This window comes from Leptonychotes weddellii, chromosome 2 (assembly GCF_054177405.1).
Source record: "Leptonychotes weddellii isolate Sample4059 chromosome 2, ASM5417740v2, whole genome shotgun sequence".
NCBI classification, from domain to species: domain Eukaryota; kingdom Metazoa; phylum Chordata; class Mammalia; order Carnivora; family Phocidae; genus Leptonychotes; species Leptonychotes weddellii.
Window position 1 is genome coordinate 136,756,589 of NC_138370.1, and position 25,472 is coordinate 136,782,060.

Sequence of the window (25,472 nt, forward strand, 5' to 3'; positions counted from 1 at the left end):
TAGCTCTTTTTTTTTTCTAAGCACTGAATAATAGTCCATTGGATGGATGATATACCACATTTTACCTATCTATTCACCTACTATTATGCGTTATATTGTGTCCTCCCTTCATATTCACATATTGAAGCCCTAACCCCTAGCACCTCAAAATGTGACTATACTAGGAGATAGGGCCTTTAAAGAGGTGATTAAGTTAAAATGAGATCACTAACCTGGGCCCTAATCCAATATGGCAGATGTCCTTGTAAGAAAATATTAGGACACAGATATGCACAGAAGGAAGACCATGAGAAGACACATGGAGAAGACAGTAATCTATAAGCAAAGGAGAGAGGCCATCAGAAGAAACCAACCCTGCCAACACCATGATCTTGAACTTTTGCTCCAGAATTATGAGGAAATACACTTCTGTTTCAAGCTACCCAGTCTGTGGTATTTTATGGCAGTCTTAGCAAACTAATAGACCTACTAAAGGACATCTTGTTTGCTTCCAAGTTTTGCAATTAGGAGTAAAGCTGCTAGGAAAATACGTGTGCAGGTTTTTGTGTGGAAGTTTTCAACTCATTGTAATAAATACCAAGGAGTGTGATTGCTGATCACAGAATAAGAATACATTTAGTTTTCTGAGAAAGCTCCAAACTGTCTTCCAAACTGGTGCACTCTGGAAGTCCTGGAAGTTTTACATTCCAGTGTATGAGTGATCCAATTTCCCCACATCTACACCAACACTTATTATTATCTGTTTTTTTATTACAGTTGTCCTAGTGGTTGTGACATGGAATCTCATTGTGATTCTGATTTGCATTGATTTTGGCATCTTTTCATGTGCTTATTTATCATTTGTATATTCTCTTCTATGAAATGTCTCTTCATGTCTTTACCTGTTTTCTAATTGGATTGTTTGTTTTTTACTGTTGAGTTTTGAGAAGTTCTTATATATTCAAGATGAGTCTCAATCAGATATGTGATTTGCAAATATTTTCTTCCAGGCTAGCTTGACTTTTTATTCTTTAATAGGGTTTTTCTTTTGTTTTGTCTGTTTTGTGTTTTTTGTGGGTTTTTTTTTTTTCAAAGCAAAGGTTTTTAATTTTGTTGAAACTTGTTTTCTTTTATGAATCATGCTCTTTGTGTCATGTCTAATAACTCTTCAACAAATTTTAGGTTCTAAAGATTTTCTCCCCCATTTTCTTTCTAAAAGTTTTATAGCTTTACATTTTATATTTAAGTCCATCTTCCACTTTAAGTTATTTTTTATGTAAGATATGACATTTAGGTTGAAGTTCATTCTACCTAATTATTCTAGCACCATCTGTTGAAAATATTATCTTCCCTCCACTGGATTTATTTTGTACCTTGGTTAAAAATCAGTTGTCTGCACTTGTATGGGGGAATTTCTTGTTCTCTATGTTGTTCCATTGATCTATGTGATACTCCCTCCATCAGTAACACACAATCTTGATTACTGTAGTTATATAATAAATCTTGATATCATATTTCTCCCCTTTATTCTTTTATGACAAAATGTTTTAGCTATCTACTTCTTTTACATTTCCATATAAACATTGCATTTTAATATATATTAATTTCTCTCTAAACAAAGAGTGTATCAGTGAACCAGTTAGGATGCACAGCAAATATTTCAAATCTGAGATTTCAAAATATAAAAATGGTGTGTGTGTGTGTGCGTGTGTGTGTGTGTGTGTATGTGTGGTATAGTTGTGATAAGAGAGTGGAAATGCGGGCGCCTGGGTGGCTCAGTCATTAAGCGTCTGCCTTTGGCTCAGGTCATGATCTCAGGGTTCTGGGATCGAGCCCCGCATCGAGCCCCATAACGGGCTTCCTGCTCAGTGGGAAGCCTGCTTCTCCCTCTCCCACTCCCCCTGCTCGTGTTCCCTCTCTTGCTGTGTCTGTCTCTGTCAAATAAAATAAAATCTTAAAAAAAAGGGAGAGAGAGAGAATGGAAATGCTCCTTAGAACAGCATATATTGATTTGTTATTTGTAATTGGTGTACATGAATTACTCTACTGTTTCTTTAGCCAAAGTCACTGTATAATATCAATTGTAATTTAATTCCCCAATTTATTGCTTGGTACCTGGTAGACATTTAATAAGCATGAATAAATGATTTCTCAATAAATACATTATAATCAGATAGTAAGCAACATCTTCATTAATATAAGGATAGCATTTGCTTCACTATATATTAATAAACTGACTGACTAGAAGATTCATATGTACCTCATTGGATGCACTGCTGAAAATAAGGAAAGGACTAGGTACTTGTATATTCATGATTTTAGTGCAAATATTGTGACCTCCTGACCATGCCTTCATATATACAGGGAGGAAGGAAGAATCCATTTCTGAAAATTTGTATTATTTATTATTATTAAACACAGATTATGAGTATAGAATATAGGACAAAAGTGTTGTTTAGTTTCCCCTTCGGTGGCCAATTAGTTCATACTGAGTTACACTGTTAATCATAAGATGTGTGTCCTGTTTCTCTTTTTCTTCTCCCCTCATCCTGGTTTTCTTATCTTTTATCTCATCTACTTTCTTGTGGAATCCCATGTAGTCCCTTCTAGGTCCAAGACCCAGATAAAAATCATTTCAATAGGTTGAGTTTCTCCTTCCATCATTGAGAGTTAGAGACAAGATAAGAACTGGGTGGGGTTGGAGGTTTGCCTTGGGGTGACTCAATGTATTTACAGACAGACAAACATTTTTTTCTAGCATTTTTCTCACCTTTTAGTAAAATCCTACTACTAAAAGATTTCCTGCCACTTTATCAGGACAAAACAAAACATTGTTTTTAATCCTAGCTCAGTGTGGTCCATGACTTCTGAAAAGGAAGGTAGGGATATATAATGTACCCCAACCCAACGGAGGGTTGGGGGACAGTTTTTTAAATCCTGCTATAGTGTTTTCCTAGGAAATTATAAGAAGAAAATTTTCTCTCTTTTCCATATCTCATGTGTCTGCATTTATGCAAAGACTCATAGTACACAGAAGACATTCACATATTAGTGATTAATTTTATCCTCATGAACAATTGTAGAGGTAGAGAAAGGGGGAATTATTTTTGTTATTCAAATTTGAGAAATGAAACTGAGGCTTCAATGATTCTGCAAGGTTAGAGAGCCAGAACTTCTGGCTCCATGGTAACGGAAACTTCCCAACACAGTATATTGTCTTGCATAATGCTGAAAACTTTGTGGATTAGTAACCATAAGAAATAAAACTACACAATATAAAAATTTTTGAAAGAAACATAAAAACATTTTGACCAGTGAATACAGTGAAAAATTCAGGCTTGAAATTATAGGTTTATGCATTATATTTTCATATTATTTAAATTCTCCAAAGCCTAATTTCTTTGAATTATGACCCCATGAAACATTTTTCAATACCTACAAGTCTCCACACTCCAAAGAAGACTCATTCTTGACAATGCAACGAAGAAAAAAAAAATAAAACAGAGTCACAGAAAGAGGGTGGGGAGAGGAGGGACGGAAGGAAGAAGGAAGGAAGGAAGGAAGGAAGGAAGGGAAGGAGGGAGGGAGGGAGGAAAAAGAAAAGGAAAGGAGAAAGATAACTGACAACATCAGGCAAATATATTACTTATTAGTGGTACTAATTTGTTTAAAATATGGTAAGTTTTAATGATTAAGTTGATTCACCCCAATGGAAGCTATTGATTACAATAAATGTTCATTACTCAGGATTGTTAAGAAGGTGACTGGGGTCAGACACCAAGGATTGTTTTATAACCATTGAGACTCCAGTCTGTGTCTCATCTCTTAGACTTAACGTACAGTCTGGTATAGGCTCTCATAGGAAACAGAAGCACAGACCCAGCAAGACTTACCATTTTCATATACCGTGTTAGACTAATATAAATTGATTATACACTACTTCATTGCTGCAGAGAAAAATCTATAGCTACTAATGGGTTTTGCTTTTAGGGTTGAAAGTCATAGAAGTATTATATTCCTGTCCTTAAATATTAGTTAACTTTCCTTTCGTGACCACTTTGGTAAATAAAAAACCACAGAAGGCTAAAAGGTACCCATAAAATTCAACTACCATATGTTTAAAGAAAATAAAGTGGACTTTTATGTCAGGGGTGTGGTTTCTCATATGACAGCTGTTGTAACAACTAGTGATTATCAGTCTGGTCATCTTTACTTCCCCTAATGGTTACCCATGACACAATTCAGTTTATTCTGCAGGAAAAACATGAGTGCTCAAAGCATATACCATCATATATTGTAATATGGAAATATATTTAATCCAGTTTGTGGTGTTGGAAAAATATAGTCTGAGTCAGTCCTCATTAGGAAAATCTCAATGTATGAAACACTCAATGTATTAAACACTCAATGTATGAAAAAATAAAATATATCTGTAAAAAACAGAGGGGAAAATCCTGTCAATTGAAATAAACTTTGCTGCTATTTAGTACAGTTTAATTGCAGAAACACATGTTCTAATTGACAAATGGGACCAATTTGAATACCATTAACTCTTTGTCCCTGAAGGGAAAGAAATTTAGCAAGTGTCTTAAACCTTCTACTGAGGTTTCCTCGTCTGTTGACTACAACAATAAAAGGTATTTTCCTCTAAAGGAAATCTGGGGCTTTAATAAGTATTTTTAAATGTACAAAAATAAGTTATAAGCGCTGTAAAATCTAAAGGAAAATACATATGCAACTCCACTGAAATAGAAAGTAAAGTAACTGACAATGTTCATTTGGTCTTGCACATAAGAATTGGAAGTTTGGATTCAGAAGATCTAGAATCGGTAGACTGCGGAGATGGCCCCCATTTTTTGCCCCTCCTGTATCCACATGCTTTCCATAGTATAATTTTTGCAATCCCCTCCCATCAGCATGGGAGTGGACACAATTTCCACCCCTGGGTTCAGCCATGAATGGCTCTGGCCAATGATAGGTTCACATACATGACGCAAAGAAAAGATCAAAATGGGTTTATACAGTTGGGTGCATTCTCACACTTTGTCCTCTGATACTGCTCCTGGGCTAGCCTGATGAAGGATGGGAGATACAAGGAGCAGAGCGGAGGTTTCCCAGTTGTCTCAGATAAGGCCATGCTAAATCATTTGATAAGAAGATAACCACCATGCATGATCAGCACTGTTGCTTCTAGAACTATTCTCTTAATGTAAGTAATAAATTCCTGTGTTGTTTGTCACAGAAGTTTAATGGTTGTTTGTTCTACACCATTATTAAGGCTATGGATACCTGATGAAAACAACTGTACTCAAAGTGGAGTGCTACCGTAACAAAAATAGGATCTATTGATTTGGAGACCTTCTCAGCTGGACAGATAGACTCATAGGAATCTTAATAGTGTCACTGCACAGCAGCTGGACATGTCAAAACACCAGTAACTGAATCCATAGAGAGAGGAATAGGATGTAGTTTGTGGTGTATATAGTGAACTCAAATCTGATACATAGAACACCCACACAGTTTTCAAGATCATTTACCTGCAAAAGCACTACTAGCTTGTTTTAAAGGGGCTTAGTCATTCCTGGATTACAAATTCAAAGCTGAATCAAGAAATATACTCCACTCCAGGGTAGGGGAACCTGGCCACATTCTGCCTGGAAGGATTTCAGAATTGATATGGACTAGAGACTGTTACAGTGCCCCTTAGTTTTCTTTATTCCAATGAAAGTGTTTTTTGTAATTATTTTCTCCCTGACCGAGTGGCACAAAACAAACCTTTATGTTGCTCATGGATTTTGTGGCTCAGGAATTTCAGCTCAAAATAGTGGAGATAGCTTCTCTCTACTCATCAGTCTTTGGCACCTCAGCTAGAGGACTTGAAGGCTGGGGCCTATAATTACTGGAAGGCTTACTCACTAAGATGCCTGGTAACGGATGCTGGTGGGGACATCAGCGGTATCTATCAGGTGTATCTTCACATGCTCTTCCCATGTGGACTTGGCTACTCACAACATAGTGGCTGGGTGGCACCAAAAGTATTACTGAGACCATTTTTAAAGATATAATCTGCCACACAGTTTGAGTGTTTGGGGGCAGACAATTTGTCTTTTGATTCTGTAGTTCTCTGAAGCAAAAGAACCCACATCCAAACCTATTTCAGATTGTAAGATTTTGGCCCTTGTGAGATTAATGCTATAACTGGATGATAGTGAGGGTGGGGGGGATAGAGTTGAGCAAATAATTGAAGCTCTGAGTGAAGACTGCACTAACTTATGCAAATAGACCCAATTATTTCTCTTTCCCTGTGCCCACAACACTCTGCTATGTTACTTTTCAAAGCGTTCCCAAGTTAGGTGTAGGAGGTATTGACAGAATTCCCCTCCCTTGGGCTTGGCCATGTCTCCTGTCCTGGCCAGTGAGTTGTTAGCAAACATGGTACAAACAGAAGCTTGGAATGGTCTAGGACAACAGTACTTGTCCTTGTGATTGCTGTCCGCCATCAGCATGAGGACATGACTAGGCCTGCCTATAAGAAGATGAGAGCTGTAGAGCAGAGCCAGGTTGACCCAGTCATTCCAGATAATCTACCCTGCTATCACCCAGAAAGAGAACTGAGGCCACCAAAGTTAGCAGAGCCACCTGCTGACCACCTAGAAGCGTGAATTTAGTAAAGGCTTATTGTTATGGACCAATGAGGTCCTGTATTATTTTTTGGGAGAGTTTTGTGGCAAAAAAACCCCTGATATCCATATATAAGATACCAAATAACATCCATTAAAAGATCAAAACGAATGCAACTCTCAGGTTGTACTGTATTCCATCGTTACATCAGGGAGGCACATCAGGGCTAATTAACCTTCCAGTTTTTCCCATGCACTATATTTATTGCGCACATGCTTGAGAAGCAGAAACTTACTATTCAGGGTGAAATGCTTATAGGTATACATATCACACTCATATCCTATTGAGCTATAGAGAAATTGTGAGCATCTATATGAGACTGCCATTTGCACCAGAGAGCAGAGCCACCCAACAAATTATCTGTAGGTTGGAGTTAATGTTAATTAGAATATCAATGATTTTTGCACATCTGCCGGTGAAATCAAATTTACATCCTTAACATTTTACTGTAGGAAATTTCCTATTTAAAAGTAAGAGACCAAGAAAGCACTTTGCAATGAAAGGGCCTATATAGAAAAATGAGAACTGGGCGCCTGGGTGGCTCAGTCGTTAAGCGGCTGCCTTTGGCTCAGGTCATGATCCCAGAGTCCTGGGATCGAGTCCCACATCGGGCTCCCTGCTCGGCGGGAAGCCTGCTTCTCCCTCTCCCACTCCCCCTGCTTGTGTTCCTGCTCTCGCTGTCTCTGTCAAATAAATAAATAAAATCTTAAAAAAAAAAAGAAAAAAGAAAAATGAGAACTACTTTACAAATCACAAATGAGCATCAATTGTAGATGCCCCTTTGGCTCGAAGTCTATAAAAAATAACTATGCATATGTTAATTAATAATAGTGCACACCATTGTTCCTCATAATTTAGATTCATCACAGAAGCTAAAGAAATGGTTTTATAATATCAAGAAAATCTGAATGAAGAGAAAGGAAATCTAACCTTCTGGGTGTTAATTCTCCTATTCACAGAGATATTAGAATAATTCAGTGTTATTGTAGGCAAACACATTATACCTAGTTTGAAAATTCATCTATTTCAAACAACATCGATTAAATTAGGCACTAAGTAGTAACCTAAGTGATAACATTCTCAGACCATCTAAGGCATCTTCTTAGATGTGTATCTAAGCCCATGTACATCTTTTTAAAAATCTTTGCATATCCCTTTGGGACCAGGAGAATCCACTGGCATTAAATTTCCAATTGCTGCTGAAAACCATTAGAAACAGACTCAAGTGGCAGTTTCAGACAAATGAATGAGAGAACAGGCTCTGGATTCAGACAACCAGGGTTAGGGTTAGTGCCTCCAACATTAACCACCAGGTAACATTGAGCAAATTACTTAACCTCACTGTGCCTCAGTTTCCCCACGTATAAAATGTGAGTAATAATTGTGCCTACGTCATATGATTGCTATGCGGAGTGAGTTAATACAATGCCTCACACATGATAAGCATTCAAAAAATGGGAGCAATTAGTATATCTAAATGTAATTATACAGCTCAGTTGCCTGACCATCTTTTTTTTTTTTTTTAAAGATTTTATTTATTTATTTGAGAGAGAGAGAACGAGAGAGAGAGAGAGTACATGAGAGGGGGGAGGGTCAGAGGGAGAAGCAGGCTCCCCGCCGAGCAGAGAGCCCGATGCGGGACTCGATCCAGGGACCCCAGGATCATGACCTGAGCCGAAGGCAGTCGCTTAACCAACTGAGCCACCCAGGCGCCCCTGCCTGACCATCTTTGATTATGTATTAGGATCATTATGTGTAACTATGGGTATAGCAGTATTAGATTTTAATCACTAATTCCCTGACATTCAATTCAATGGTATCACTTTTGTCATGTGTCTCAATGCAAAGAAGACAGGGACTATTATCTTCCCAAATGGTTATTGCTTCACCTCTAGCAACCCTTCTATTTTGGGTATTGAGGAATAACATTAACAACTTTGGGGAAAAAAGCTACTCTCACCACAAAAATAAAGGAATTCTTATCTGAGCCCTGACAGTACCTTATTGTAGAACTTTGGCAGATCCCTATCTTTTCCTCGGTGCATGTGAAACTGAGAGACCTGTACTGGAGCCTGCTGGGGTCTCTTCCAAATCTAAAACTATAAAACCACTTGCGTGTATTTAGAACAGCACAGACTTTAGCACCAGACAAATACGAACATGAATTCTAGTTTAACTCCTTCTTGTCTGGGACTCCCATCTTTTTCAGGGTTAATATAGAAGACTTTGATAATGACTGATACATGGAAAGTGTGAGCCAATGAGTGGTATATATGAGCTTTGAAATGCTGACTGCTGAGGCATGTCATGGTGATAAAAGTCTGAGCTGTAGAATCAGACCTCCTGGGTTTAGATCTCAGCTCCTCCACTCGGGGGAGTCTTTAAACTGAAGTCTTTAAATCCTTTCTAAGCTCAGTTTCTCATCACTTTCTCATCTGTAAAATAAGAATAATAATGGAATTTTCCTGATAGGATTGTTATGATGAGTAAAAGAGATAATGTGTGTAGAGAATTCAGTACTATTAATTATTATTCCTATTATTATGATAAATATGCATTTATTCCAGAGCTGTTTGTTACTTCTTATGGATTCTCTATTCACATTCTCATGTCCATCTTCCTCCTAGGCTATTGCTGCTGCAGCTGCTTCTTCTTCTTCTTCCTTTTTTTTAATCAGAGAAATGTCATTCAGTAGTAGATGCTTAAAGGTCAGGAAAAAATATAGCAAGGATTAAAAATCCAATGAACACATTTTAATTGGCTACTTGAAGAGCAATAATCTTTGCATTCTGCTAGATACATTTTAGAGAAATACACGTGATTTTCTCTTTTTCCCTGGCACCTCTTTAGCCACATTTGCACTGTGGATGCCTCCCACTACATAGACGTTTGGCATGACATTGTCCATCCAGTGGTATTTTTAGATGTGATTTTGGCAAATTGCCCACCTAGAGAGCCCATGTCCAATATAAGCAGATGAGCACTGTCAGCATAAGTCACTTCGTGTGGAGATCAGAGTCCTCTGTATAGCAATGACCAATGCCGGGGCCTATGATAAACCCGAGTGTACCTTTTATGCCCATAGATAAAAGAAATATCCCTTCATAAGTTTTCTATCCAAACGCTATCCAGACGTGTCAAGTGATACCCAGGCTCCCAAATCTATTACAGAATCTTTACTAAATATAATTTTACTCATGTATATTTATGTCTTTTCTATAGGGTTCTCTACATGTATTTCTTTCCTCATCTGAAAGGGAATTTTATTTTTCTTTCTCTTCTTTTCATAAAAGCACATGGGTGATGTTATTTAAGGCCTAATGCCCCACAGTGGAGTAGTATATGAGGTCATAAATGGCTCTAGCAGTTATCAAAAGCCTCGGCTTCAACCCCAGCATTTAATCATCTGTAAAAGCCAGTTATAGACTCATATATTCCCCCTCCGTGAACATTATTCCTCTTATGTGACAAGGGTGAAAGTATTTTTTAAAAAACAGAGTAAACAAACCACATCATCCAAAAATTAATAATGAAATATTTTTTTACTCATCTCAAAAGAACTCAGAAGTTCCATACTTTTGCTGACTTCTTTCAATGCACATTAATTCTTTAATGTTAGTTCAGTATTCTGGAGATGGCATGCACTATATAAGTGCTAACTATTATTAATGATGTTATTATGTGAAGTTAGTTTGGCAGCATGGATTAGACAAAGAATAGCACAAAGGAATGTACTAGGGGGAAAAGAAACAAGATTTGTGATTAGACACATTTCAGCTCAGAAAAGATTCCTTCTAAAAAGGGGTCTATATACTCTTTCTGAGCTTTGATTGGTCAAAATGCTTTCTTTCACGTATTAAGAAAGATGGATTATACCGATGCTGGAAATTTGCATCAGGAAGAGTGCTCTGCTTCATACACAACAGGAAGAGGTTACTGAACCACTACAGAGAAATAGGCATTTTAAATCATTTGTTAAAAAATAAGAATGAGGGCGCCTGGGTGGCTCAGTCGTTAAGCGTCTGCCTTCGGCTCAGGTCATGATCCCAGGATCCTGGGATCAAGTCCCACATCGGGCTCCCTGCTCGGCAGGAAGCCTGCTTCTCCCTCTCCCACTCCCCCTGCTTGTGTTCCTGCTCTCGCTGTCTCTCTCTCTGTCAAATAAATAAATAAAATCTTTTAAAAAAATAAGAAGAAGAATGATATATTTATACTCATGCAGAATTTCTCAATTACGTCTCAATTAAGACAAGGATGTCCATTACATAGATCACAAATACACACGCATGCACACTCCCCAGAGTTAGCACTGTAGTCGGTATGCCCTGGTATAAAAACTTTCTGGACCCTGAGGTTTGAAACCATAGTCTACGTTTTATTTGTATCATAGTTAATTAATCACTAGGACTCCCTCCGGTGAATAAAACAAAAATATTTAAAATCTTATGTTTTCTGGACTGCAATAGCGAATTCCACCTTTGCCCCCCTCAATGTTTTGTAACTGAACCTCCATCTATTTCAAAATAAATAAGTGTAAGTCATTTTCAAATTCTAGAGCACTCTATAAGCATTGTTTAATTTCTATAATTTAGCGTGAAGATAAATATTTTATGGCTATCTTAGGTATTGAGTCCCTGGACCAAAAATGGAGAGATGAAATTTATAATGATTTTGATAACAGAAAATCATTTGTGCAGCCAATTTGATCCAGGCATTTCCTGTTTTCTGTATTCAAGTCAACTCTGCACTTTCTCCCTTCCTTTCTAATTATACTCTATTGTTTTTCTTGGGGAGTGAACTATGAAGAACACTTTTGCTTGTTGACAGAAATGAAACTGAAGAATATTTTCATGGAAGATTTATGATACATAGCCAATTACATCTGGATTGCAGGTAGCAAATTAGTTTTGGATTTGTCTCATTCAAAAATCATTGACAAGTGTGATTCATCATAATAATTTTGCAGAGGAATCATAGCAGATCATGGCCTGCACCACAAACGATGTTGTTATCACAATCCATCATGATTAAATAGTGGTCTGGAGTTAGATGAATGAAGACTTGGAATAATATATAAGCATTGATAATTAGATGTTGATTTGAAGTAGGGGATGTGGAACCTTGTGTGGTACTATTACCTTACTTACTACTGAGCAGATTAAGAATTGTTCATGTTGGGCTACTTTTGGATTCTATTAGAATCCTCATGAAAATTCTGCCTGAAATTTACAAACAAAACTCTGTTAACTTCCTATTTATATATTGTTAGAATAGGCCCTATTGAAATAATTTCATGTGATATTATCCACCTTTTATGACAACTTTAAGAAATTCCAGATGAGATTTTAAAAGTTTCAAGCTTAGGAAAAACTGCCCCCAAAAGGGTATGTCCTTCTAGAGACCTGATTTATTTCCTATGAGTTAGAAAAGCAATACAAAACTCAGCTTACTGTTATCAGATAGATCTTCATAGATACAAACTGCAAAAAAATGTTAATCTCTGCCTCCTTAGAAACCTTCCTGATGATTCTCATGCCTCCCAGAGTTCGTAATTTATTTACTCATTCAATAAATGTTTAGTGAGTACCTTATTATGTTCCAGGTACTGTTTTAGGTACTGGAAACACAACATTAAGAAAACAGACAGAAATGTCTGCCTTCTTTGAGCTTGCACTATAGTGAGAAGAATCAGGAAAATAAGCAAAATAAATATGTTGATGCTACTTTGTTGTTGGAGAAAAGGAAAACACAAAAAAAGTGTTTAGGGAGTGAAATGGAAAAAGATTCCAGAAATTTTGAAATGTGCTACTTAGGTATGTGCAGATGCAACCAAAAATTCTTGTTCCTTCTTCACTGCATGCCCTAAAAAAAAGTAATTGAGTCAACCATGCACAAAGCCCTTCAAATGCTATCTGCCTATTGGATCCCCTAGCTGTCTACTGGCTTTGCTCAGAAAGAGTCATATTTTATTGAATTATTGTTTGTAATGTGGAAAGAATTATGGTTAGAGCATTTAACTTAGACTATCTTCAGCACTGAAAAGGGTCTCAGAAAATGTTTAGTCCTGTCCTCTCGTTGTATCATGGAGTAAATTTTCTATAGATAGGTAAAGTGGCTCACAATTCCAAGACTAGTGAAGTCAGCACTAAGAACCTGGCCTAAACTTCATTAACTCCAAGTTCAATATTCTCTGGTATCATTCTGTCTATTCCACTGCCTCTCTCTCTGCTTAACATGCTGGATGCCCCACTGCAGCTCTCCATCCCACAGCTGGTTAGCATTTTCTCCTCATAAATATCCAGCCTGGAAAGGTTTAAGATAAGGGCACATTTCTTCAGAGGCCCTAAACACTAAAAAGATAATTGATGGTAGATCCTCAAGGTATTAAAAATGAAACTATTCTAATACATAAAATATGTATAAAGAAATCCAGAGTTATTTTTCCCTGATGATGTATCTGACGGTTTATTTGCAATATCAGCATCTAATTCTTTAAAAGAATATCTTTATCAGTTCTGATTGACTAGTGTTCTAGCTCAGATTAATTCTGCCTGTTGGATGATCTATCACTGATGATCAGAATCCAGCCCCTTACTTAGGAGGCAATTTCACATTTTTAATAAATATGGTATGGCTACGACTGGCTAAGCATGCACCAAACTCACCTCACTCTCCCCTAGACTACATTTTAAGCCTCCTTTAAAGTCAGATGTGACTATATTTCTAATAGTGGATCACTGGAATATGATGAAAATTTACGCCACCTCCAGGGCGGATCTCTAAAACCTCCCTGTGTGACCCTTCATGCTTCTCTGTCCCCCTAGTGGAGAGGAAAGAATTCAGGGGGACATAGAAGAGGCTGGAGCCACAAGACGGAAGAAGCACTGGTCACTGAATTACTCTGTAGAAGTCTATTTGCCAATTGCCCAGATGGAATCCTATGTCAGCAAGAAATACATTTCTAGGGGCGCCTGGGTGGCTCAGTCTGTTAAGCGTCTGCCTTCGGCTCAGGTCATGATCCAAGGGTCCTGGGATCAAGCCCCACATGGGGCTCCCTGCTCGGTGGGGAGCCTGCTTCTCCCTCTGCCTGCTTGTGCACTCTTTCTCTCTCTCTGTCTGACAAGTAAATAAAATATTAAAAAAAAAAAAAAAGAAATACATTTCTACTGAGTTGAGCCACTGCGATGTTGGGGTTTACTTTTTATATCAGCTAGCCTACCCTGAATAACCCTGATTAAATTGTATCCTCATATTTAAATGTAAATCAATGCCTCTTACTCTCCTAAAAGTCTCACAAACTTTCCTAATTTATATTTCCATTTCCATATACTGTCAATTCACAGAATTTGGGAGTGCTTTTCATATGAAATTTCCAATGAATATCTTTAACTACATTTGGGCCTTTCTTATTTTGGGTATATTTATCTCCTAAAGCTTCTTCATTTTTAAAAAAATCATTCCATAGTATAGAGCTAATTCTGCAAGATGGTCCGTTATTGCTTGCACATTTTTATAAATGGTTACTATTTTTATTAGTAAGAATATTAAGATATGTGAAAGTTACAGAGAATAATACAACTCCCCCTATACCCTCCACTCATCTTCAGAAATAAATATCCTCACTATAACTGAAGCATATGGTGAGCCCCTCCTCAATCACATTTCCTTTTGTCCTTTCCAGATAGAGCCACTCTCTTGAATTTGATGTTTAACACCTCTATGTATTTCTTTGCCATTTTAATACAAATATCCATTCCTAAGTAATATGTAGTATTGTTTTGCATGCGTTTACATTATCTAAATGTATGTATACATAGAATGGAAATTACTATATGTATTCTTCTCAACCTGCTTATATTGGTTAACACTATATTTTTAAATTTCATACTACTGATTACATATGAATCCAATTTATTCATTTTCACTGCTACATTCCACTGTGTACCTATACAACAATTTTTCTCTTCCATTGGTGGACTTTTAGATTGTTTCTAATTTTTTGCTATTAAAAACATTTGCTATTTAAAACTTCACTATGTAGGTTTCCTTATGTACTGTACAAGAGTTTTCACTGAGTACCTCATTTAGACCTAGAACTTGCGGACTGTAGGGGCTATCAGTCAAGATAAACTAGTTATGCCAAAGCAACTAATAATTCCTAAATCTCAGCAGTTCAACACCCAACAGTTAAGCACTTGTTCACACATATTTGCTGTCTAGGTGATGCTCCAAGTGAGCTGTCCTTCAGCTATAGGCTCAGCATTCAGGATGCTTTGAGTTAATAGTCACATTATGTCACCATATGCTCACATGGTCTCTGGAGCAGAACAAGAAAGTGCATGAAATATTGTGTAACAACACTTATGTACTTGACTTGGAAACAAAATATATCACTTCCACTCATATTTCACTGGCCTACACAAGACTTACAGTTATTAAGGCAGCAGGAGAATTTAATCCCCCATGGACTAGATAGAAGAACCGGATATGTATCTTTAATTATACTCAATATTTTATTTAACAGTAACATCAGTTAATATTAATGCAATATCTTACTAATAATTCCAAAAGTTTCTCCACAACATTGCACTAATTTACATCAACAGTGTAGCTTGGAGGAGTAGTGATGCTCCACATCACTGCCAACACTTGACTTTGTCAGACTTTTTCATTTTTGTCAAACTGGTGGGCATGAAAGAGCATCTTACTGTGGCTTTAATTTGCCTCTCCACAGCTGATAATGAGGACGGCTGCCATTTCACAGATTTCCTCCTCTATAAAGTGTTGTTGCTATTGGCACATTTTTCTACTGAGTTGTTGTCTTCTCTTTGGATGTGTAGTTTGTTTTTTTTAAATATATATATATTCTAGATGCTAATTCTTTGTCAGCTTTATGTGTTGCAAATACCTTTACAGTGTTTGTAGCTCATCGTTTCACTTTTATTTGTGATATCTTTGGATAACTAGAGTTTTTAATGTTACCAAATTTATCATTTTTTTCCTTATGATTTTTTTGCTTTTTGTGTCGTGCCTAAAAAGTCTTCCCTAGTCCTGGGTCATAAATATAATTGTTCCTAAAAGTTAAGGTTTTTATTTCACATGTATCTATCTAATCCACCTGGAACTCACTGGGGACTAGTATGATACACAGATTTCTTTTTTTTTCTATTTATACAATCAATTTTCACAGCACCATATAATCGAATAGTCAACTTTCTTCTTTAATGATGTGCAATGGTATCCTGTTTTGTACAGTTTCTAAATAAGCGTGAGTCTGTTTCTCAGCTCTCTCTCTTCTGCTTCTTTGACCTGGTGTTTATCATATGACCAGTTTACACTGCCTTGATTTCTACTGCTATACAGTAAGTACTACTTTCTGCCCTCCCTGGTATCTATTTTAATTCATTCATATAATCAATAAGTATTGATTTTACACACACTATGTGTCAGGAAATTTACTAGGGGCTGGGAATTCATCAGAAAACCAAAGAAGCAAATCTCCCTGCCCTCATCAAGCTTCTGTTGTAGTAGATAAGATAGATAGGCAATAACAAATTACAGACAGTGCTAGTTATATAATAAGCTAGTAATCGATATATGCTGTGGGAAAAAAAATAATAAAACTTGACAGGAAGACAGGAAATGACAGGGGTGGAAAGCTACCATTTTACATAAGAGAAATTTTCCATTTGCAGGGACATCTGAGGAAGGTAGAGGAGAGGGTTATTCAGATACCCAGGGAGAAAGTGTATTCAGAAGGAAGTGGCAGTACAAAAGTTCGGAATTTGACATTTATTATTTCCAAATATTTTTATATAAATGCTTAAAGTTTTCTGGGAACGTAACCTCATTCTTCTTTAAAATGGTCTAGGCTTTCCTTGGCCATTTGCTTTTCTATACATACATTTATATATAAATTCTTTAGGGAACAATCTCTTACACTGTTATATAGAAAGAATTTACTATGGACCATTATCAAAGCCTAATCAGCTAAAGTAACGCTTACTTTCTCCATTGATACCATACAAATTAAAACATAAATAAAATATTTATACAACTCTATTTTCCTCCACTGAAAATAAGGAGTAGTTTATAAGTTCACTGATGAGCCTTCAGCGTCCTGGAGTGTCTGGTTAGAGGGCTTGGTGAACTTTTCTAGAAAATCAAGACAAAGGTGTTGTTAGTAAATTATACCCTTAGTCTGGCCCCACTGGATCAGAATTCCAATCTCTGCAATGTGACTCTGACTCTGTGACCTCACACAAGAAAATTAACCACTTTGATTCTCAATTTTCTCATCAGTAAAAAGAGAGTCACAATATACTTGCTCCCTTTAAGAATATTGGGAGGAATAAATAAAATAATTTACGTGAACGTGTTTATCAGTAACTAGCTCGATCCAAGTTTGTGAAATTTGAATTAGGATATTCATGCAACCCCTGTTGTATATGGTTAGCCATGTTTTGCAGGAGTTAATTCAGGCTTTTTCTACGGGCAGCAAGCTCTTACGGATCAAAATAATTCCCATAATCATTCTCTTACAAAAAGTCCTTCAAGGATCCCATTATTGCACAATAAAAACTGAACTCAAACATGGCATGCAATCCATTCACCATCTGGCTCCTGGACATTTTTCCAACTTCACCTCCATCTCCCTCCCACACATACCCTACAGTCCATCCATACTCAGGGTCTTTACACATGCTGTTCCTGCTTCCTAGAATTCCCTCTCCTCTTTTGTTCCTTAAGACTGCTAGAAGGCTACCAGTTCTGCATCACTTTCTCTGTTATTTACAGGCACAGATAGGATATGATCCTGTGCTATTTAATCATTATTTTCCAAGTACAAGATATTTGTTTTTGTGTGTACCAAAGCTTTTAGGCCAGGTCCAATTTGATTGGTCTGAAGAGGATTGTAAAATACAGTTGAATTAATGCAGGGCAGAATCCTTTAAAACTTGTCACCTACAAAACTGGGTATGTCCTAATAGGCCAAGATAATACTGTTATTGGTTGAAAAATTTGGGCCAGCATCCCTTTATGACTCTGGAAATTTTACAATGACCTTAAGAGAACCCTGTATGATTCCTACAATTCAGTCTGAGAAACTCATCATTACTTGGTATTGAGCAAAACATAGTATAGATTGTATTTGGTCTTATGTGCAGGTAATAGTACCTATCGGGTGAAATCTTTAGAAATCTACAAGAAATTTATTTTCAGTGCCCCCTCTTGCCTATAAAGGCACTGTCCTGCTTTGGTGAGCATATTAATTGCTTTCTTTGTAGGGAGATCTATGCCTGGGAAATAAACTTGGCTGACCAGCCTATGAACCCAAATCATCTATTTTTTTGTATTGATTTAGCACTGACTCACTTAACCTATTAAAGCACCTAATTTTGCAGGGCTATATAGCAGGGTGGAATTTCTCCTATATTTATTGCTCTTCCCAAGAGCCTTGTGAAGTAAGTGGTCATAAATGACAGCTGCAGGACTTGTGCCCCAAACTTCTGTACTGCAGCATTATACAACTTTCTCAGACACTGGCCAGTTGAGCACTGAGATGTGAATGTACACTCATAATTACATTTGTCTAGATTTTGTCTTGTCATTTCTTTCGTTTCCTCCTTTATGTTGTGCCATGTACTACAGCAAAACGTTTTTACGATCTTCCTACAGTTATATTTGCTCCTATGTGTGCATTTCATATACCATGCTAGGGTTATTTTTCATACATTGCAGTCTCAGGTCCACAACACAATTTGATCCTCCTTTCTCCTCTACCAAATGTATTTCCAGAAATGATGCTAAGAAAAACTTGCTTCCCTACAAAAACACCATTAAGGAAGTTCATTCTATTTGTTTTTTGGCCAGCATTGCCCACTTAGCAGACAATTTTATTGAGCTATGTATATTGATGTGTGCATCTTTTTGAAAGTTCATCATACGGTGACTCCAGCATCACTGTCTGGCTACAGACCATAAGGAGAAATTGTGAGGTGTATAAGGTATACAAGCTATCAGAGCTCATTCTCATCCACCTAGCAAGTTGTTCCTATTTATTACTCTCTCTTCAAAGCTCTTAATTATTTCTACTGGCAGCAAATCTTATGCCTGAACTTTACCAAGCCAAGTTTGTGAGATTTATATTGGAAAGCACTACAGAAAATATTTATTAAATTCCCTACAGTGAGTGTGTTCAAAGCGGTAATCAGGTATCAAACCACCACGTCTTTCCTCGAGTGACTTCTGCAGCCTAAGTCCTTTCTCCACTCTTTCATGGATTTAACTCAAACTCATTCTTCCAAATTCAGCTTAAGCGCTGCCTCCTCCAAGAAGACATTTTTGATTCACAGGTTGATTTTGACACCCTCTTCTGTGCTCTCGGATCAACCTGCACACACTTCTGTGGTAGGACTTACCACGCTATAACTTAAAGGTTAATTGTCATGCTCTCTCCCCAAGCAGAGAGTAAGCTGACTAAGAGTAGGTATTTCATCTTATTTGGGGTTGCAGCCTGAGTACAATGCCTGCAAGAGGCACTTAATAAATATTTAACAAATAAAGGCAAATGAATAGTGTTATTTTCTCTTTCTCTACTTCAGAAAGGTTCATTACTCAAGGTATGTAAATTCGTGTTTTTTTTGCCCCAAATGAAATTCTGCATTCATAACATGTATTAGGAGCTCTGCAGATATTTGTGTAAGAAATGAAGAAATAAAATATAAACTCCCCAAGTACTGTTTTTGCTTTCAAGCTCTACATATAAGAGTAGGAGTAAGGATATGATCTTATTGCAAAATAAAATTGATGTATTCCTGGTGATCTTTTCAAATAATAAAGTACAGGTGCAAAACCTGACAAAAACAAAACAAACACTAAAGGAAGTGACTTTACAATTGATTTTACAATCTGTTCTAAGATTCCTGTATTTTTAGCCAAATTATGTTCACTGTGCACAGAACCTACAAATGATTACACAGCATGCTTACATTTTAAAGCTTGGCTATTATGGAGTAAATAGTCTGCCAAAGATAAACACAGCATCTTTTTAAAAATATATTTAAAAAACCTGTGAGACTTTTATGAACAATTGCTTTATCAAAATGAGATATCTACTGTTGCCAATTAGTACAATGTTAATGAAAGGCAAGCTTTAAGGAGCTTATTGCTTCTTTACTGCACCTGCCCACACGTAATCCTCCTTCTACCTTTCTACCTGGCTGTGGAGATTGGTCTGATAAAAACATGCTACAGATGAATTGCTCAGACGATGTCAGAAGGGAATGTTTCAGCACACATCCTAACACTATTCTGCAATTGTTATTTTTCATGGGTGTCCACATCCTGGTAATATATCCCTAGATTTGACTGTAATCTTGCCACTGAGCTCGCCTGCAGGTCTCATAAACTTGTTTTAGTGTAGCCTTAAGTCACAGATTCTGTGGAACCAGACAGATAGTACTACCCCATAACATCCGTTAGAGAACACATCTGCACTTACATCTCCTCCTAATAAATGTTTCCACAAGGGAACCACATTCTGTCGCATGAAAACATTCAACATTACAAAGCCACTGGCTGGTGCCTATTGCTTTTGAAACTGGATTAGCCATTCCTAATACACTGTTTTCAATCGTCCTTGCATCCTCTTGATTCATAGATCCTGACATATTGAGGCATAAAAATAAAGTTTGCTTAAACTTTGAGTGATTTAGGAGGATTGGGTTAAAAAATATTTGGTAATTGTTTTTGGAAGGCTCCCTGCCTTAATTAAAATCTAAAAAATGGATGAATTTGAAATTTCAGGAAACCAGAGGACAACATAATAATGCACAAATAATGGAGGATTTTTTGTCTCACAGAAGTTAGGACCCACATTCTAACTGTTCCCAAATGATGTATGTTAAGGGCAGTGTAGTGGATTGAATGGCCCCTTAAAAATATGTCCATGCCCTAGCCCCTCAACCCCATGCATATAACCTTATTTGGAAAAAGGGTCTTTGCATATGTGATTAAATTAAGGACCTTGAGATTATATCATCCCAGATTATCAGGGTGTGTTCTAAATCCAATAACAAGTGTCCTTATAAGATATGGAAGTGAAGGACAGACAGAGAAAGGAGGCCATGTAACAACAGAGGGAAAGTTTGGAGTTTTGCAGCCACAAGCCAAGGAAAGTTTGGAACCACCAGGAGCCGGAAAATGGAAAGAAAAATTCTCCCCTACAGCCCTCAGAGAGAACGAAGCCCTGCCAACACCTTAATTTTAGACTTCTGGCCTCATAACTGTGAAAGAATAAATATCTATTGCTTTAAGCTACCAAGTTTGTGTAAATATGTTATGGCAGCCCTAGGAAACTAATACAGGCAGCTTGTAATGAAGATGTAACATCTGAAGGGCAAGTACGTATTCTACAGTAAGGAATTCTGCCAGAGAGGTACAAAGTCACTGAGAAGTCTCAGGACCCACACTTCCAAGGAGCAGGCACCAGTAATGTCTTCATATAATCAGATGTTCTTCTACAATTTATGGAAGTTTCTTTCTCTTTCTACTCAAACTTCTCCTGCACACCCATTTCCCCTTGTTTTGACGGATTGCAGGTCTCCAGATGATCTAGGGAGCCAACTAATGAGAAGTTGACATAAGGATACATTTGTTTGGGTTTATTGGGTTCTATTTACATGGTTCTTGCTTATTTACATGTTGAAGCTATGTTAACTGTTCTCCTGCAGGAATGCTTTCCAAGAACACCCTCCACTGATAACCGACCTGCTGAGTTAACCCCAAAATACAGTACCAGACATGGCATCATGATAGGTCATGTCCTGAGACCTATTGGGAGGAGAAAACAGAAAGCTTGAAGTATAAAAAGCCAGAAGCTAGTCTGAAAGGGGCACCTGGATGGTTCAGTCAGTTAAGCATCCAACCCTTGATTTCAGCTCAAGTCATGATCTCAGGGTCGTGAGACTGAGCCCTGCATCAGGCTCTGTACTGGGTGTGGAGCCTACTTAATTTTCTCCCTCTCCCTCCGCCCCTCCTCTCTCCTTCTTAAAAAGAAAAAAAAAAAAAAAGCAGCTAGTCTGAAAATAATTCTTACAGTCATTAGATATGTAAAATTATAAGCTCATTGAATTGAGTCAAAATGAAATTTCTCTTTTGTCAAGAATATACACAATAATGCAGTATGCATTATGTAATGCAATATGATTACATATACACCCTACACTATCACAAGGCCTAGAATGTATTAGCTTCGCTGTTTTAGGGCACTAAGCTATAGCAGTCCTGCAAACAGCAAGAACACCTGTTTATGAAGTCATGTGTCTTCTGCAACCCAACTCTCAATAGTGAAAAAAAAAGAAATTGCCTTTGACCATGCAGAGAAAAGCCTTTAAATAGAAGCTATCTTTATAGAAATTGATTTTATAAAATTGTTGTCATATGAAGAGGTGATCAAAAAGCCAAAAAGTGTAGTTAATAAATATAATTATAAGGTTGTATCAGGTAATAAATTATTGAAAACATAATGTTATTTTTTAGTTGTGTAATGTTTCTAGTACTTCTTAGCTTTAAAAAAAAAAACTATTTTAATTTGTTATGATTTCTCATTAGAAATGAATATTCACTCTTGTGCCAAACATTGTGTTGTTTTCCTTAAAGAGGGCTTCCCAAATTGTATGTGGTTCAGCTCTATAAAACCTGGATTGGCCCTTGCTGCCAGGACATCAGGTTGGGTTTTAGAGAAAGAAAGGCAGGGAAATGTGCCCTTGGATGTATAGGAAAATATATTCTCTACTTGGGAATATTTTAATTTATGTTGGATGATTTTGAATGCATCTCATTCTTTTGTACTAGTAATGATGTTATGCATTTTCTTTCTGGAGGTTCAAAATCTTTACGTGTATTATTCCAATTTTCTCTCCAGAGAGCTGAAACACACACCACACAGTATTAGTGACATTTTTTTACACTTGATCTTAGCCAAAAGGCCGAGAAGCGATTTTTAGTGACATTTTTTTAGATGAGAATATAAGTTGTGAGGGATATCTGACCTGGGCAAGTTCACATATTTTGAAGCAGAACTAGGACCTGGACTTAACATTTTAACTTTTAACATCCCCAGTCCTCCATGTGATGGCTAAATACCACCTTCTTAGGAAAGAGATTTAATAATAAAAAAAAAAATGCTTCTTAGATTATATTTCTGAATGCATAAATTTATGTCCGAATAACAAATGAATTGACAACCAAGTCTTCAGGCAACCATTCCAGCTATGTCTGCCTTCTATTAGTTCTGAAAAGCAATCTGTGCCTGATGGTATAGAGGTACCTGTGTGTTTTTCATGTTAAGAAGAGTGTGTAAGAGGTCTTTTTGTTGGTTTACTTGTCAAAGCTCTTCTACCAAAAGTCCCATTTGGCATCCCTTGATAGAGGAAATATGCTAAATCTGGCCTGACAGAAGGATCTTCTAACTGCCTCTCCACATCCTTCCCTCCCACTTCATATGTGGAGCCTGGAGAGGACATGCATGTGAGCAAAACTAACATACCTCTGAAAGACCTGAGTGCAAAGAGGCAAAATGCCATGCACATCACCCTTGTCAGAGAGGTGGAAGGTGAAGAAGAAAGAGAATGGTCACTAAGAACCATATAAAAACTCTCTACCCATGAATATACAGCATGTAAAGTCCGGCTTTGCCTAGGTGGGGTCGTATATGGAATACTGGACTGAAAATGAGAGAATGTGAATTCTAATCTCTGCAACTAAACAGGCCGTGTGATTTGAGCCACATCCCCTTCTTTCTGAGCCTCAGTCCCTTCATCTGTAAAATGAGGCATCTCCACTTCATACTCTCTAACTTTCCTGCCAGCTCTAAAGGGCTTTGATCCTATTTTATACATTGGAGCACATATATGTCCAAGAGAAGCACAGTTTTGGAGAACACTAGAAATGATTTATAGGGAGAAGGAAGGCAAGCAGGATGAAGAATAGGAGGCTGAAGGGGTGACTTTCAACTATAGGAAAGAGACATTGCTCTACACTCTAAATTAGAAGTTAGCCTGGAGAAAAGCCTCTATGCATAGATTTGCAGTCTCCTGAGAGACCATGGAAGAAAATCACAGCTTACCAGTGCTGCAGCAAGACTGCAAAAAAAGAAGACGATCCAACACCAAGGCAGGAAATGTGAGGAAGGATTAAGCCCCGTATTTGTTTCTTTGTCACTTACAGGAATAAATGTCCAAAGTCTCTGTTGTATTAACATCATATGAAGCTACAATTTTTCTAAGATCAGTTGTTAGAAGTCTAGCAAAATCCTATTTGTGCAGAGTGGGCCAAGACTAGGGTCCTTCCAAAAAAGTGGATTTTTCTGGGGAAAAAAAGGGGGGGAAATTGGCAAGGTATTCTCATGCTCTAAGCGTCAGGACTAATCTTGAGGTTGCTTACATTTCTGCTGCGGCCCAAATCCTGACTGCTGAGAGAGTCACGGGAGCACCTGTCACCATGGAGGGAACTGAAAAGCAGGCAGGATGGAGGTTTCCCAGAATCTCTGCTTTCTTGTTGCCTGTGAAATGTGTCACTTCTTTCATTTTGAAGAATCTAGGGATATGGCATTAAATTGCTAAGAAGTGTGACAGTAGAAAGTTGTACAGCATAAAATGAATGCTCTTTCTTAAAGTCTGTTTAACCTTTGGAATACTAGTGAAGCGCTGAGAGGTGCTGCCATCACAGTGTGCCTACCAAACAGGTGCAAAATTACTGTGCTCTATGGCTATTTCTGAGAAAAATAATTACACGGTGCTCTCATTAATACCATATTCTTTTAAAAAATGGAGTTATGCCCGAGGTGCTGTAAAAGCTGTTTGTATGTGCACCCACACATGCACATAACACACACATACACACGTATACACACCCTAAAATTTAGAGACTTAGAGACAGAACGAATTGATTGTGTTATTGATTAAACAAATAACTGACATAACTAACTGAAAAAATATTTTTATTACATTTAGGAATTTGTAAAATTTCCTAAAATTTTTGACTCAGCATCCTGCTTTTGTAAATAGAGTACATTGGATGAATTTCATTATTCTTTGATAACTGAAACCTTAAAATGCTTTAGATTTGTCATTAGGAAGATTTTTTTCATTGTGCTATCATAAGCATAGAAAAAACAACTTAGATTTAGACTTATCATCGATGGGTGCTGGTTGGTAGTGTTATTCCCTTTAAAATCTACTATTTTTATCTCACATACACAAAAAAGGATTCTAGCTATTGCAGTGCTAATAACTGGCTTCTAGATAATCAAATTTTATTTGACTGGCATATCCCTAGCAACACCTGGAGCTGTATCCTCTTCTCTTCTTCTACTCTTATTGTGTTACCTCATTTGTTTCCACATCGCGATCATCAGAAATATACTAGTGATGTCCAAATCTGTATTCAGGCCAGATCTCTCTCCTGAGTTCCAGACCCATGTTTCTGATGGTCTGATAGCCATCCCCACTTTGATATTCCACAGGTTCCTCTTACACTGTATACAAAACTAAACCAGATATATCCCCTCCTAAACCTCTTCTCCACCTATAATCTGTACCTTTTTGCCACATACACCAGATATCTAGAAATTACCCTAGATTCTGATCTCTACATCACCTCCCATATTTAATTAGTCACTTAACTGGCTCTTTGGTTATATTTAATCACATTCATTTCCTATGTCATAATGAAATCAGAGCCCTCCTCTTCATCTACTCCACTATACTCCTGGTTCTGTGCTCATCATCTCTCACCTGAATTTGTTC